At 50.0% G+C, this 15737-nt stretch overlaps 1 long non-coding RNA gene across 2 annotated transcripts; it reads right to left on the bottom strand.

Moving 5' to 3' along the window:
* Positions 1–13767: 13767 nt before the first annotated feature.
* Positions 13768–14302, bottom strand: LOC127326290 (uncharacterized). 2 transcript variants are annotated; one of them, XR_011751137.1, is made up of 2 exons: positions 14272–14302; positions 13768–14145 (listed from the first exon to the last, which is right to left on the bottom strand). It is a non-coding gene; the product is annotated as an uncharacterized lncRNA (long non-coding RNA). The 2 variants fall into 2 exon arrangements; XR_007867767.2 differs by having other exon boundaries at positions 13768–14102.
* Between the last annotated feature and the right edge of the window lie 1435 nt (positions 14303–15737).

Raw genomic sequence — 15737 nt, 5'->3', positions numbered from 1 at the left:
TAAGCACGTAAAGCATTATGCAATCCTTCTCTTCTGGCGAAATGTTCTCCACTTTTGAGGCACCGGCCTTGCCACCGGGATATTTGAAGAGCAAGAGCTTTGGGTCACGGTTGGGCTCATCGGAATTGTACCGAGCGACCGGGTTATGCTTAGTGGGCACATCATTGGCATAGTACATTGTCGTGGCGTCTGCCATCTCATGGAGGAGAGTTGCCTCAGCTATGCATGCTTCAATCTTATTTTTGTTTCCACATTTGTACCGAATATATTTGAACTCCCTCTCAATACAAAACTGCCAACGATCTTGCACCGGTCCCCCCAAGAGTGCCTCGTTGGCGAGATGCACGATGAGATGTAACATCGGAGTGAAGAAGCCTGGGGGGAATATCATCTCTAACTTGCATAGCATGTCCGGCACTTGCTGCTGCAGCTTCTCAATCACCTCGGTACATATCTGCTTAGCACAGCACCGTGCGGAAAAAATGGCTCACCTCCGCAAGCACTCGCCGGACATGATCGGGGAGATACCCTCGAAGCATCACCGGCATCAGCCGCTCAATCCATATATGATAGTCGTGACTCTTGAGCCCGTTTATTTTTCCCGTAGCAAGATTGACTCCCTTACTCATATTCGAACAATAACCATCGGGGAACATCACGTCATATTTGAGCCACGTAAATGCCTCCTTCTTGTCGGCGCTATCAAGACAGTACTTGGCATGCGGCTTTAACCAACCTTTTCGATTGCCCTCAGCAGGCTGCATGTGTAGAGCCACCCTGTCACATATCTCCTCAATATCGACTCTAGCTGAAACATTATCCCTTGACTTGCCTGGTATGTTGCAGCAGGTGTTAAGGAATGCCTCCCCACAATTCTTTTCGGTGTGCATCATATCGATATTATGGGGAAGTTCAAGGTCCTTGTAATACTCGAGCTCGTTATGCCTGCTATGTGAGTCCGGTTGTGCGTTTTACCATATCCCTCAAATTGGTGGCCGGGTTCCTTACTAGGTGGAGAGCACGTAGCTCAGCATCAACAGTTGCACCATTGAACTTTGGTATTTCTTTATGTTCAAGCACAACTACGCCTTTCGTGAAGTTTTTCTTGTCGTATCTGAACCGATGCCCTGGATCGAGGAACTTGCGGTGTTTGTCAAAGGCACCATATTTGTGTCCAGCTTTTAGGTGCCTGAATTCTAGTTCGTTCCTGCACACTGGGCATGGAAACTTACCAGCTGTACTATGCCCACATAATAGGGCGTACCCGGGTAGGTCATGCATCGAATAGTGGAACCAAACTTTCATGATGAAGTTTCTCTTTGATGCTCGGTCGTATGTCAATGTACCGTGATGCCACGAGTGGTGCAAATCATCCACAAGTGGTTGCATTAAGACACTCAATTTCTTCCCTGGATATTCAGGCCCTGGAAGGATCATCGACAAGAATATGTTCTTCCTTTGCATTACGACTCCAGGAGGGAGATTGAGCGGAATAACAAACACGGGCCAGCAGCTGTACGCGGCAGTCGACATACCATATGGGTTGAATCCATCGGTTGCTATCGCAATTCTAACATTCCGAGCCTCACTTGCCTCATTTGGGTGCTTTTGATCGAAGCGCTTCCATGATTGACCATCAGATGGATGTACCATGGGTACCCGTTTCTTCTCGTCTTGCAATCTTATCCCGGTCTTATGCCATGTCATCTGCTTGGCAGTCTCCTCGAACATGTAAAGCCGCTGGATTCTTTTGATGGATGGGAGATAACGAAGAATCTTTATGGCTACCTTTGTCTGCCTCTTCTGACCATTGCCTACATCTACCTCATGATACCTAGAGTGACCACACTTGGCACAAAGTACTTGTCATCCGCATAGTCTTTCCAAAACAAAAGGCAAAGTTTTGGACAGACATCATATGTTACATAATCCATTTTCAATGCTTTCAAGATTTTCTTCGTTTCGTACATGGTCTTGGGCAAGCAATGACCTTCGTGCAACATGTTACCTACTTGTGCTCGTAGTCTTTTCAAAGGATGCTCGAGTACTCTCAAACATGCACTTGTCGGCTAGCAAATCGCGTGATGCCATCAAGTTGAGACATTTTTGCACCCGGGTATAGAGGCCTCCTAGCTGAGGCCATCATATCAATGAAGGCCCTCGCGGTTGGCTCAGGTTCCTCCTCTGGAAGTTCCTCCGGTTGTGGCGGTCCCTCCGGTTCAGGCGGTTCCTCCGGTTCAGACTGTTCGTCCCATGGTAACTCTGGCATGTCAGCATCCCGAAGATCATCTAGCAAGTTTAAGATGCCATCGTTCTCATTGCCATCGATCCGCTGCCGCATCACCTCACCTCTATCACGTTCGTGCCGAGAAAAGTCGACCGGCGGGTCGTAGTCACGTATATACCCATTCCACCAAAGGTGTTTAGTCATCTCTAGAATATCCTTAGGATGACGCCTCCTGCAGACATTGCAAGGGCAACGGGACGAACAATCCCCTTCGAACCACGAGCTAACTCCTTCACTAACAAATCGGTCTTCCATTTCCATTCATCCGTCACTTGAGTCGAACTAACACGGCCACCGTACATCCACTCATTATCAGCCATCCCGCTTTATTGCGTGACAAACAACAAATAGTAGCATGAAATTGAATGCATCATATTTTTATTTTTCTACCGGCGAAACGCGTGCATCAACCTACATCTCTACTAGGTGGGCTCCTAGCAGCCCCCGGACCCGTAGTTGGGCACGTTCTCCACGTTACGCTCGGGTGCGAGACAGAATTTCGGCAGCACCTCCCGCTGCTCTCCCGATACACGTCTCGGCAAAGCCGAGAGGATGTGCATCCGGAGAACAACAGGGAGGCGCCGACGAAATCCTGTCTCGCACCCGAGCAGCATGGAAAACGTACCCAACTACGTGGTCCGGCGACTGTCCGTAAATGCCACAAGCGTTACGGTTCAAAATATGCTGACCACTAATGCATATTTATCCGCGTAACGCTTGCGGACGGGAATTGACACCTAGGTTACGCGACTTGACGGATAAATTAAATCTAATGACATAAAAAATGCGAAGGGGGAGTCGGCAATTCAGCTCACCCTCGGCTGTAGAGGAAGTAGTCGAACAACCGGCGATGTCGACGGCCGTAGAGATGCGCCGCAAGATCCGGGGTCGTCACGCGGGGTGCTCACTACGGTACCTAGTTAAAATAATAAAAATTTGTCAATGCAAATTTCAATTTCCATTTCTATTCCTTCATTTTCATTTCAATTTACATTACAATTTCAATTTCAATTTCCAAATTCTTTACTTCATTTCAATTTCAATTTCAATTTGCAAATTCTATTTCAATTTGAAAATTTACAATTAGAATTCTATTTTCAATTTCAATTTCAATTTCAATTTCAATTCAATTTCAATTTCAATTTGCAAATTGTTTACTTCATTTCAATTTTAATTTGCAAATTTACATTACATTACAATTACAATTACCTACCTAATTGCAAAAACTAAAAAGCGGAAAAAAGAAACTTACAGGGCAGGTGGGCGGCTGCGGGGACGGCGCGGTGGATGGCTGCGGCGAGGGACGGCGCAGGGGCAGCGGCGGCGGCCGGGAGGACGGCAGGCGGCGCGGGCAGGGCGGCGGGTCGGGAGGACGGCGGCGGCGCTGGGCAGGCGTGGGCGCGGGGCCGGGTGAGGGCGTGGCGCGCGGCGCAGCATGGCGGGCAGCGCGGCGGCGCGGCGGCGTGGCGGCGGCCGGGAGGACGGCGGCGGCGCTGGGCAGGGCGGCGGGCCGGGAGGACGGCGGCGGCGCGGGGCAGGGCGTGGGCGCGGGGCCGGGGAGGGCGTGGTGCGGCGGCGAGCGGCGGCGCGGCAGCAGCGTGGGCGCGCGCGCAGGGCGGCGGGAGGACGGCGCGCGGCGCTGGGGCGGCGGCGGCGCGCGCGGGGGGAAGGCGTGGGCGCGGGGGGAAGGGCGTGTTTGGGGATGAGGCAGGGCGGCCCGCGTCGACCCCACTTAAGTGGGGTTCTGTGCCGACGGCCAGCTTGTGCCGACGGTCACCGTCGGCACACCTTTTTTTTTTTTTTTTTTTTTTTTTTAGACTCTTTTTCTATTTGTATTATAGATGTGTGTATGCATCCATATATGTATATACATGTTTTTTTTATCAAAACTTCAAGCCAAGAATACCAAGGTTTAGGATTTACGGCTACACCGCACATGTTCTTCTCCTCGGTGCTCATCCATGCTCATTTATCGCCCGCTAAAATATATAGCCTAGTCCTTTCTAACCGTTTGAATTATTAGCTAGTGCATTAATTCAATATAATATAAGAGTCGGGAGGTCTCAAGTTCAACCCCGACTAACACACTTTCTAATGTAAAAATGGTTGCGGACTCCTATCTATGCATGTTTGTTGTCTTCTAGTTAGACCTCCTTTGTCCATCCTCAAAGTGTGTCGACGGTTAGGTCATAGGTACATGTGCATGCCATGTGGACACACACAAATTTTGGGGCCATTCCCTAGGTCCGATGCTCGATTTCTGACGAAACCCTAGTTCTGTTGACCGCGCCGTCTACCCCTTTGACTGCATCCCATCGGGGTTACCCCGGTGGGCGAATCCCTACGTTTGAGCTTGGTTGGGTCATTGGTACTTGTGTAAAAAAGTACCATCCCCTTTGATCCAATGGTTCTCTCGGGTTCCCCTCCGAGGAGTTCCCCCCTATACATGCGTAATGCCTAAGTGTAGGAACCCCATCTCCGAGAAGCCGGGCACACCCGGAGGGGGTAGCATTGGATATAGAACCATCTCAAATCACTTTTGTGCATGCCATGTGGACACACACAACTTTTGGGGCCATTCCCTAGGTCCGATGCTCGATTTCTGACGAAACCCTAGTTACGTTGACCGCGTCGTCTACCCCTTTGATCGCATCCCATCGGGGGTCCCCCGGTGGGCGTATGCCTACGTTTAAGCTTGGTTAGGTCATAGGTACATGTGGAAACAAGTACCATCCCCTATGATCCCAAGGTTCTCTCCGGTTCACCTCCGAGGGAGTTCCCCCCTATACATGCAGAATCTGCCTAAGTGTAGGAACCCCATCTCCGAGAAGCCGGGCACACCCGGAGGGGGTAGCATTGGATATAGAACCATCTCAAATCACTTTTGTGCATGCCATGTGGACACACACAACTTTTGGGGCCATTCCCTAGGTCCGATGCTCGATTTCTGACGAAACCCTAGTTCTGTTGACCGCGTCGTCTACCCCTTTGACTGCATCCCATCGGGGGTCCCCCGGTGGGCGTATGCCTACGTTTGAGCTTGGTTAGGTCATAGGTACATGTGGAAACAAGTACCATCCGCTATGATCCCAAGGTTCTCTCCGGTTCACCTCAGGGAGTTCCCCCTATACATACGTAATCTGCCTAAGTGTAGGAACCCCATCTCCGAGAAGCCGGCACACCCGGAGGGGGTAGCATTGGATATAGAACCATCTCAAATCACTTTTGTGCATGCCATGTGGACACACACAACTTTTGGGGCCATTCCCTAGGTCCGATGCTCGATTTCTGACGAAACCCTAGTTCTGTTGACCGCGTCGTCTACCCCTTTGACTGCATCCCATCGGGGGTCCCCCGGTGGGCGTATGCCTACGTTTGAGCTTGGTTAGGTCATAGGTACATGTGGAAACAAGTACCATCCGCTATGATCCCAAGGTTCTCTCCGGTTCACCTCCGAGGGAGTTCCCCCCTATACATGCAGAATCTGCCTAAGTGTAGGAACCCCATCTCCGAGAAGCCGGGCACACCCGGGGGGGTAGCATTGGATATAGAACCATCTTAAATCACTTTTGTGCATGCCATGTGGACACACACAACTTTTGGGGCCATTCCCTAGGTCCGATGCTCGATTTCTGACGAAACCCTAGTTCTGTTGACCGCGTCGTCTACCCCTTTGACTGCATCCCATCGGGGGTCCCCCGGTGGGCGTATGCCTACGTTTAAGCTTGGTTAGGTCGTAGGTACATGTGGAAACAAGTACCATCCCCTATGATCCCAAGGTTCTCTCCGGTTCACCTCCGAGGGAGTTCTCCCCTATACATGCAGAATCTGCCTAAGTGTAGGAACCCCATCTCCGAGAAGCCGGGCACACCCGGAGGGGGTAGCATTGGATATAGAACCATCTCAAATCACTTTTGTGCATGCCATGTGGACACACACAACTTTTGGGGCCATTCCCTAGGTCCGATGCTCGATTTCTGACGAAACCCTAGTTCTGTTGATCGCGTCGTCTACCCCTTTGACTGCATCCCATCGGGGGTCCCCCGGTGGGCGTATGCCTACGTTTAAGCTTGGTTAGGTCATAGGTACATGTGGAAACAAGTACCATCCCCTATGATCCCAAGGTTCTCTCCGGTTCACCTCCGAGGAGTTCCCCCTATACATGCAGAATGCCTAAGTGTAGGAACCCCATCTCCGAGAAGCCGGCACACCCGGAGGGGGTAGCATTGGATATAGAACCATCTCAAATCACTTTTTTGCATGCCATGTGGACACACACAACTTTTGGGGCCATTCCCTAGGTCCGATGCTCGATTTCTGACGAAACCCTAGTTCTGTTGACCGCGTCGTCTACCCCTTTGACTGCATCCCATCGGGGGTCCCCCGGTGGGCGTATGCCTACGTTTGAGCTTGGTTAGGTCATAGGTACATGTGGAAACAAGTACCATCCGCTATGATCCCAAGGTTCTCTCCGGTTCACCTCCGAGGGAGTTCCCCCCTATACATGCAGAATCTGCCTAAGTGTAGGAACCCCATCTCCGAGAAGCCGGGCACACCCGGAGGGGGTAGCATTGGATATAGAACCATCTCAAATCACTTTTGTGCATGCCATGTGGACACACACAACTTTTGGGGCCATTCCCTAGGTCCGATGCTCGATTTCTGACGAAACCCTAGTTCTGTTGACCGCGTCGTCTACCCCTTTGACTGCATCCCATCGGGGGTCCCCCGGTGGGCGTATGCCTACGTTTGAGCTTGCTTAGGTCATAGGTACATGTGGAAACAAGTACCATCCCCTATGATCCCAAGGTTCTCTCCGGTTCACCTCCGAGGGAGTTCTCACCTATACATGCAGAATCTGCCTAAGTGTAGGAACCCCATCTCCGAGAAGCCGGGCACACCCGGAGGGGGTAGCATTGGATATAGAACCATCTCAAATCACTTTTGTGCATGCCATGTGGACACACACAACTTTTGGGGCCATTCCCTAGGTCCGATGCTCGATTTACGACGAAACCCTAGTTACGTTGACCGCGTCGTCTACCCCTTTGACTGCATCCCATCGGGGGTCCCCCGGTGGGCGTATGCCTACGTTTGAGCTTGGTTAGGTCATAGGTACATGTGGAAACAAGTACCATCCGCTATGATCCCAAGGTTCTCTCCGGTTCACCTCCGAGGGAGTTCCCCCCTATACATGCAGAATCTGCCTAAGTGTAGGAACCCCATCTCCGAGAAGCCGGGCACACCCGGGGGGGTAGCATTGGATATAGAACCATCTTAAATCACTTTTGTGCATGCCATGTGGACACACACAACTTTTGGGGCCATTCCCTAGGTCCGATGCTCGATTTCTGACGAAACCCTAGTTCTGTTGACCGCGTCGTCTACCCCTTTGACTGCATCCCATCGGGGGTCCCCCGGTGGGCGTATGCCTACGTTTAAGCTTGGTTAGGTCATAGGTACATGTGGAAACAAGTACCATCCCCTATGATCCCAAGGTTCTCTCCGGTTCACCTCCGAGGGAGTTCCCCCCTATACATGCAGAATCTGCCTAAGTGTAGGAACCCCATCTCCGAGAAGCCGGGCACACCCGGAGGGGGTAGCATTGGATATAGAACCATCTCAAATCACTTTTGTGCATGCCATGTGGACACACACAACTTTTGGTGCCATTCCCTAGGTCCGATGCTCGATTTCTGACGAAACCCTAGTTCTGTTGACCGCGTCGTCTACCCCTTTGACTGCATCCCATCGGGGGTCCCCCGGTGGGCGTATGCCTACGTTTAAGCTTGGTTAGGTCATAGGTACATGTGGAAACAAGTACCATCCCCTATGATCCCAAGGTTCTCTCCGGTTCACCTCCGAGGGAGTTCCCCCCTATACATGCAGACCTGCCTAAGTGTAGGAACCCCATCTCCGAGAAGCCGGGCACACCCGGAGGGGGTAGCATTGGATATAGAACCATCTCAAATCACTTTTGTGCATGCCATGTGGACACACACAACTTTTGGGGCCATTCCCTAGGTCCGATGCTCGATTTCTGACGAAACCCTAGTTCTGTTGACCGCGCCGTCTACCCCTTTGACTGCATCCCATCGGGGTTCCCCCGGTGGGCGTATGCCTACGTTTGAGCTTGGTTAGGTCATAGGTACATGTGGAAACAAGTACCATCCCCTATGATCCCAAGGTTCTCTCCGGTTCACCTCCGAGGGAGTTCCCCCCTATACATGCAGAATCTGCCTAAGTGTAGGAACCCCATGTCCGAGAAGCCGGGCACACCCGGAGGGGGTAGCATTGGATATAGAACCATCTCAAATCACTTTTGTGCATGCCATGTGGACACACACAACTTTTGGGGCCATTCCCTAGGTCCGATGCTCGATTTCTGACGAAACCCTAGTTCTGTTGACCGCGCCGTCTACCCCTTTGACTGCATCCCATCGGGGTTCCCCCGGTGGGCGTATGCCTACGTTTGAGCTTGGTTAGGTCATAGGTACATGTGGAAACAAGTACCATCCCCTATGATCCCAAGGTTCTCTCCGGTTCACCTCCGAGGGAGTTCCCCCCTATACATGATTAATCTGCATATTTTTAGTAACCCCTTATCCGATATGCGGGGAACACCGGGGGGGGTAGCATTGGATATAGAACCATCTCAAATCACTTTTGTGCATGCCATGTGGACACACACAACTTTTGGGGCCATTCCCTAGGTCCGATGCTCGATTTCTGACGAAACCCTAGTTCTGTTGACCGCGTCGTCTACCCCTTTGACTGCATCCCATCGGGGGTCCCCCGGTGGGCGTATGCCTACGTTTGAGCTTGCTTAGGTCATAGGTACATGTGGAAACAAGTACCATCCCCTATGATCCCAAGGTTCTCTCCGGTTCACCTCCGAGGGAGTTCCCCCTATACATGCAGAATCTCTCCTGCCCTTTTTTTCCCGCCCACCCTTTTCCCGCTGCTTCTCTCCCGCCCTTTTTTCCCGCCCACCCTTTCCCGCTCCTTCTCTCCCGCCCTTTTTTCCCGCCCACCCTTTCCCGCTGCTTCTCTCCCGCCCTTTTTTCCCGCCCACCCTTTCCCGCCCATTCTCTCCCGCCATGTTTTCCCGCCGTTTCAGCCCCTCGTCGGCCTATATATAGCCATGGCTTCTCCACTAACAGCACCAGCAACATTTCTCCCTTCATCACTTCTCTCATCCAATAGAACCACAAAATCCTCTGAGCTGAGCTGCCGCTGAGATGGCTCCTCGTCGCCGTAGCAACACGGGCTTCATCGGCGTTCGCCTGCGGCCTGCGGGACATTTCGCGGCTGAAATCACCGCCGGTGGTACGCGTGTGTGGCTCGGCACCTTCTACACGAAGGAAGCTGCTGCCCGCGCATACGACGTTGCGGCTTGGAGGTTTGGCCGGCCGCGCCACGAAATGAACTTCCCGGAGGTCAGGTCTCTGACGGAAGCTCAGAGTCTCTCTACTGAGCCACTACTTCGCTCACAGGGTGAAGCGCGGCGGCATGTGGCTGGCCAGCGGCGGATTGATACCACCGAGGCGGACGAGCAGTTCATGGCACAGTGGCGCAGAGACCATCCCGGAGACGTCGAGGCAACGCGCGCATTCTGGAAGGAGAAGCAGACGTACAGGAGAGAGAGGAGGGCGGGAAAGCGGCAGAGGAAGGCCGAGGTTGAAGCAGAGTACGCCAAAGGAGAGGCGTCGACATGGGGGGAGAATGATGAACGGTGGTTGTGGAACCTCACAACCACCGCTTCAGAGGACACCCCCAGCGAGGATGAAGATTTCGACTTCTCTGATTAATATGTGTGTGTCGACCCAGTGTTAAGTGCTTTGTTCGTGTGTGGGTGTAGTTCTTTAAAAGCTTTGGTTTGTGTGTGGGTCTAGTTCTTTAAGTGTTTTGGTTCATGTGTGTGGGTGTAGTTTCTTTAAGTGTTTTGCTTCCTCTGTGTGGGTGTAGTTCTTTAACTGTTTCGGTTCGTGTGTGGGTCTAGTTCTGTAAGCGCTTTGGTATGTGTGTGAGTCTAGTTATTTAAGTATTTTGTATCGTGTGTGGGTCTTAAGTATTTTGTATCGTGTGTGGGCCATTCACCCCCTCCGAGGTTCGATTTCTGGCGAAGGGGTTCTATACCGCCCCTATACATATATATAGGTTTCTCGCAAAGGGGTTCGCCAAAATAGCAGTGAGAAATAAATAAACAAAAAAAATGATATGGATTAATAATTATATGGGTAATAATTATCTCTTTGATGCAAAAAAAAACAGGAAAAACCAAAAAATGTGCATATTTGGCTGTGCCGACGGCCGCCGTTGTGCCGTGGGTCACCGTCGGCACAGAAGCAGGGGGACCCAGCAGTCAGGCGCTGTGCCGACGGCCGCCGTTGCGCCGTGGGCTACCGTCGGCACAGTGCAGACGGCGCCGTGACAGTTTAACGGCTGGGCCCTCCTGTCAGAGCGTGTACCGACGGTTGCAGATGTGCCGACGGTGACCTTCGGGCTCCACCTAGCTGTGCCGACGGCCGAGGTTGCGCCGAGGGTGGCCGTCGGTGTACCGTGCGTTGTGCCGACGGCCCCGCTGTGCCGACGGTGAGCTTCGTCGCCGGTAGCTGGAGGCCTCTGTGCCGACGGCCCCGACATTTGGCCGTCGGCACATAGCCTGGCCGTCGGCACACGTCGGTTCTCCCGTAGTGGAGAGGGCTTTTGCGAATTGAAATAAACTGATGGGGTTTTCTGCTAAATGTTCAAAACTGGGCTGTGTCTTTTTGTAGCGCGAGCAACGCCAAGTGTCAGCTTCAGAACGATTTTGTATGAAAATGCACCTAAAGTGCAAGTTGGTATACGATGGGAACACATTTTGCAAGTTTTTGTATGAAAATGCACGCGAAGGACAAGTTCTTGTATGAGTATGAGTGGTGCAATTACCTCTTCACAACCAGCAGTGTGGCAAGCTGCTGCGCGACCACGAGTCGGGGACATGGGATCTGCGCTGCGGCGTCAGACCTAGACGCAGTGCCTCTGGAGTCTTGTTCAATTCATGCCCCGCCACGTTAGTCCAGTCGCCTCTATGGACCACGGCCGCTGCCGGGGGCTTATCGTCTCCTACTGCAAGCTAGGTACAAGTCGTCTTTCCGCGGCATATCACTCCTCCCGCCGGCCTGCCCATGACGCCATGCGCGTACATGTTGGGGAAGGTCGCATATCACACTTACAGAGGACACGAACGGCTGGCCATGCTGTACGTAAGCTACCAACGTCATGGACTCGTGGATGGCCATGCGGCGACCAGGAGACAGGAGTGGATCGCTCGGGTGCATGGCTGAGACCACGTTCGGGAACGACCCCAGTATGGCATAAGACATGGTGGTAGACCTGGTCGGCCAGGAGGGCCGGCCGGGGTGCGTCCGGCGTCACTGGCCCGTGCGCCGGCGGCGAGAAGGCAGGAGTGCCGGTGGCGCGCGTGGTGCTGCCTGTGAAGGCTGCATCCACCTGAGCGCTAACACATCCTAACTGCGGCTCTCCCTCCTCGGGTGCCCGCGGGCACGACACACTTTTCCATCTGCTCGGCCTCTCCAACCTCCTCAACAAGAGTGCGTTAGTGCCTCTTAAATTATTCATCATCTGAAAATATGAGCGGCCGGTCAGCATATAGACGTGATATTCTTGTTGATTAAGTTGATTAAATCAGTATATTCAAGGAAAGATGGTCACTTTCATTTGCATATCAATTTGTCCATTATCTTCCATACACAAACTTGTTTCTGAATATCCATACAAAATGGTACGATCTTGCGTCCTCACTGAAAGACAAAGTAAATTTCAAATTTTATTTTTAGAACAGCCAGGATTTTATAGCCTAGCAACAGTGGTACCAATCTTCTAAGGCCATCGGTTCAGAGTTTACAGGCGTACAATCCAACCAGAAACCTACAGTGTTGCTGAAATTTTAAATTAGTGGACTTCAGTAATTAAAATGGTTTCACCTAAATACCATTGCCAGATTCTCAGCATTTTTTTGCTTACAAATCTCTTCTTGTCGCAGTTCTGCTGAAGAACTTGTATATCATGTTACTTTGCAATGCTTTTTTTTCTCTTTCGTTACAAGAATTTATTGTATCATTATATGATCGTTTGTTTCTAGCTAGGTTGATAGGTGGAATGAGCTTGAGTTCGCAAGTTTGGAAGATTCGGGTAGATATATTTGTCTCAATCTGATTCAGAGGATAGTGGTGAATTCACCGAGTCAAATTCAGTTGAAAAACCATATCCTTATGAGAAATATAATAAAACCACGACATCGATCCAAATAAAAGAGGTTATTTCTATTTTCCAAGCTATACTAAAAAAATACGACAAAACAATTGTGCAAACTTCCACATGAAGAGTCCAGAAGCCCTACAATTGGTCAATCGATGAAAATTTGCAACTTTGTATGGTTTTCACTGTTCAAGTCTTTCCCTCAAAAAAATTCCGTTCATGTCTTCATCGATAAAATTGTTCATGCACTCTCATACTGCTCACCATCTAATTTTTCGTGTCCCTATTTATTTTTCTTTTAACATATACTACTTCCTAATTTCTCTGTTTTCAGTATATATTGGGGATCAGTAAAGAGCGGCTCCCAAGTTATACGGAAGTTTATAATTCCTATCCATCTTTAAACCAATAAATCAAGTATCTCTGAATTTCATTAATATTTGAAAGATATTACTTTTCATAATGCCGGGAAGAATCGAAAGTTCATCCACTTCTACCCAACCAAAGGAGGTTATTTGGACGGGTGTAAATGGTTTCTATCAACATTCTAAAGGACCATCCGAGTATACACGACCAATTGATGCACATATAGAGAAATGTTATTTTTATGGATGGTTAATTTTATTGTAACATATGTTTCACTTTGTAGATCATAGATGGGACACAGATGGATTCTATGGAACTTTTGAGAGAATCAACCAACATATGCCTTCCGGAGATGTTTTTTCAGAAGAGACAAAATACTTAAAAGATTGTACACCATTAAATAATATTTACGTGATTATATTTTTCTATACACGTGAACATTTACACATATTATGTGCAACAAAAAAATGCGTTGATATAAAAAGAGAGTGACTATACAACATACATCTGTTTTTCAGTTCGTAAACAGATAGTTTTTCCTGACCAATCATTTAATAACATCTGTACTGAAGTAAAATGAGTCAGTTAATCCATGCAAATTTAGGCCCCAAGCACATAGGATACTAACCATCTTTTTAACACAGTTAGTGACATACTCATTGAAGACATGGTTAGTTACTTCAAGCTAAGAGTTTGGGGTGCTAACAAACATGGTATAATAGAAAGATGTCCACCAGGGAAAAAACTGCGATCTACTTGTTCGATCTTAGGGGAATATTTACAAATCAACCCAATTTTACTAAGAATCTGAGTGAATGAGAGCACACGTTGCGGTTGTGAATCAAAGCAAAAGAGTAGCAAGCCACCATGAGAATTACTGCGAATAATAGAGTGCAGAGACAAACGGATTACAGACTGCAGCAAGAAAACGAAATACTGGAGAAGTAAATTAAGTCGGATCTCAAGACGTCTTGTTCGGTCTTGGCCATCATCCAGGCTACCGGCGGGCTAGGTCTTGTTGTCCTGGGGCTGGGAGGCGGCGGCGCGTATCTGCATCTGGCGCTGGCGCTCCTTGGTTTCCTCCGCAATCTTGCGCAATTGATACGACGTGCCCACGTACACGGTCGACATCAGCACCGCGAAGATGGCGCTATGAAGCGTCGGATTTATCGCCATCGGGCCACGCCTGCGCATAGAAAGACAGAGTTCGATGATCGAGAACGAGAGCGCTGATCGATCGATGCACGCACGGGTGAGTTGGGGAAGAGGGGCGACGGGCTCCAATTTATTTCAGAGAGACCTGGGGAATTCCGACTAGGTTACCTTTTTTTTTTTTTTTACATGGACTAGGTTACCTTGAAGAGGAAGAAGCTGGAGGATTCCGATAGTAGAGCTACGTCAAATAGTAGAGCTACTACGCCTCAAGGGATGTGGACATGGGCCGCATTTTAGTGTGGGTGTAAATTCCTCAATTTCGCTTTAGAGAATGTAAAGACCCCTTAAAAGGGCCAAATTCGTATAATAATCGTTGGAATACGGGTTTGGCTCTACCGGCCGTCTAGCAGACCCCGTAAAAACGGCCCCCGCTTCGATTTTTGCTGTTTTCGATTACGGGGCGGGTCTTCGCCCCCTACTTGTGCAGGGTGGGAGCGGGGATAGAGGGCCAAACCAGTATCCCATTTCCGAAACCGCGCGCGGACATTTCAGTTCCCCCCACCCGTTTACCCCCGCGCGCCGCCGCAGCCACCCCGCCGGAATTCGTCAGATCCATGCCTCTCCGTCGCCCGCCGAGCCGCGCCGAGCTGCGTCGACGCCCGCCGCACCTCCGCCGCACCCCCGCCCAAAGATCCGCGTCCCTCCGCACACGCCGCCGCACCCCCGCCGTGGTCTTCTCCACCGTTTTTGCCGGTGAGTATTCCGCCGTGTTCTTCTTCGTTCTTGCCGGTAAAATGGACGTGTTTGGTGCTGATGTATGCTTCAACATGGTAGATGGCTTCGGAGGATATGCACATGGCGGATTTGGACGCGACATCGATCGATTGGTGATATCTACGCACGCTTCTATTCCTGTAGACAGTGTTGGGCCTCCAAGAGCAGAGGTTTGTAGAACAGCAGCAAGTTTTCCTTAAGTGGATCACCCAAGGTTTATCGAACTCAGGGAGGAAGAGGTCAAAGATATCCCTCTCAAGCAACCCTGCAATCACGATACAAGAAGTCTCTTGTGTCCCCAACACACCTAATACACTTGTCAGATGTATAGGTGCACTAGTTCGGCGAAGAGATAGTGAAATACAAGTAATATGGATGAATATGAATAGTAATAGCAATCTGAAATAAAGATGGCAGCGAGTAAACATGCAACAGAACAGTAAATAAACGGAGTTTCAGTGCTTGGAAACAAGGCCTAGGGATCATACTTTCACTAGTGGACACTCTCAACATTGATCACATAACTGAATAAACAAATACTACTTTATCTACACTCTCTTGTTGGATGACAAACACCATTCATTGTGTAGGGCTACAAGAGCACCTCAATGCCGGAGTTAACAAGCGCCACAACATTCGGTGTTCATATTTAAGTAACCTTTAGAGCATAATAGATCATTGCAATTTAGACCGAGAACTAACATAGCATACACACCGTCACCAATAGCTATGAAAGGGGGAATAGATCACATCAATACTATCATAGTAATAGTTAACTCCATAATCTACAAGAGATTACAATCATAACCTACGCCAAGTACTACATGATGCACACACTGTCCACATTACATCATGAAGGAGGAATAGACTACTTTAATAACATCACTAGAGT

The sequence above is a fragment of the Lolium perenne genome, chromosome 1 (genome assembly GCF_019359855.2).
Source record: "Lolium perenne isolate Kyuss_39 chromosome 1, Kyuss_2.0, whole genome shotgun sequence".
In the NCBI taxonomy this organism is placed as follows: domain Eukaryota; kingdom Viridiplantae; phylum Streptophyta; class Magnoliopsida; order Poales; family Poaceae; genus Lolium; species Lolium perenne.
The sequence above is the reverse complement of the archived record's forward strand: the minus strand, read 5'-3'. Positions and strand labels throughout refer to the sequence as shown.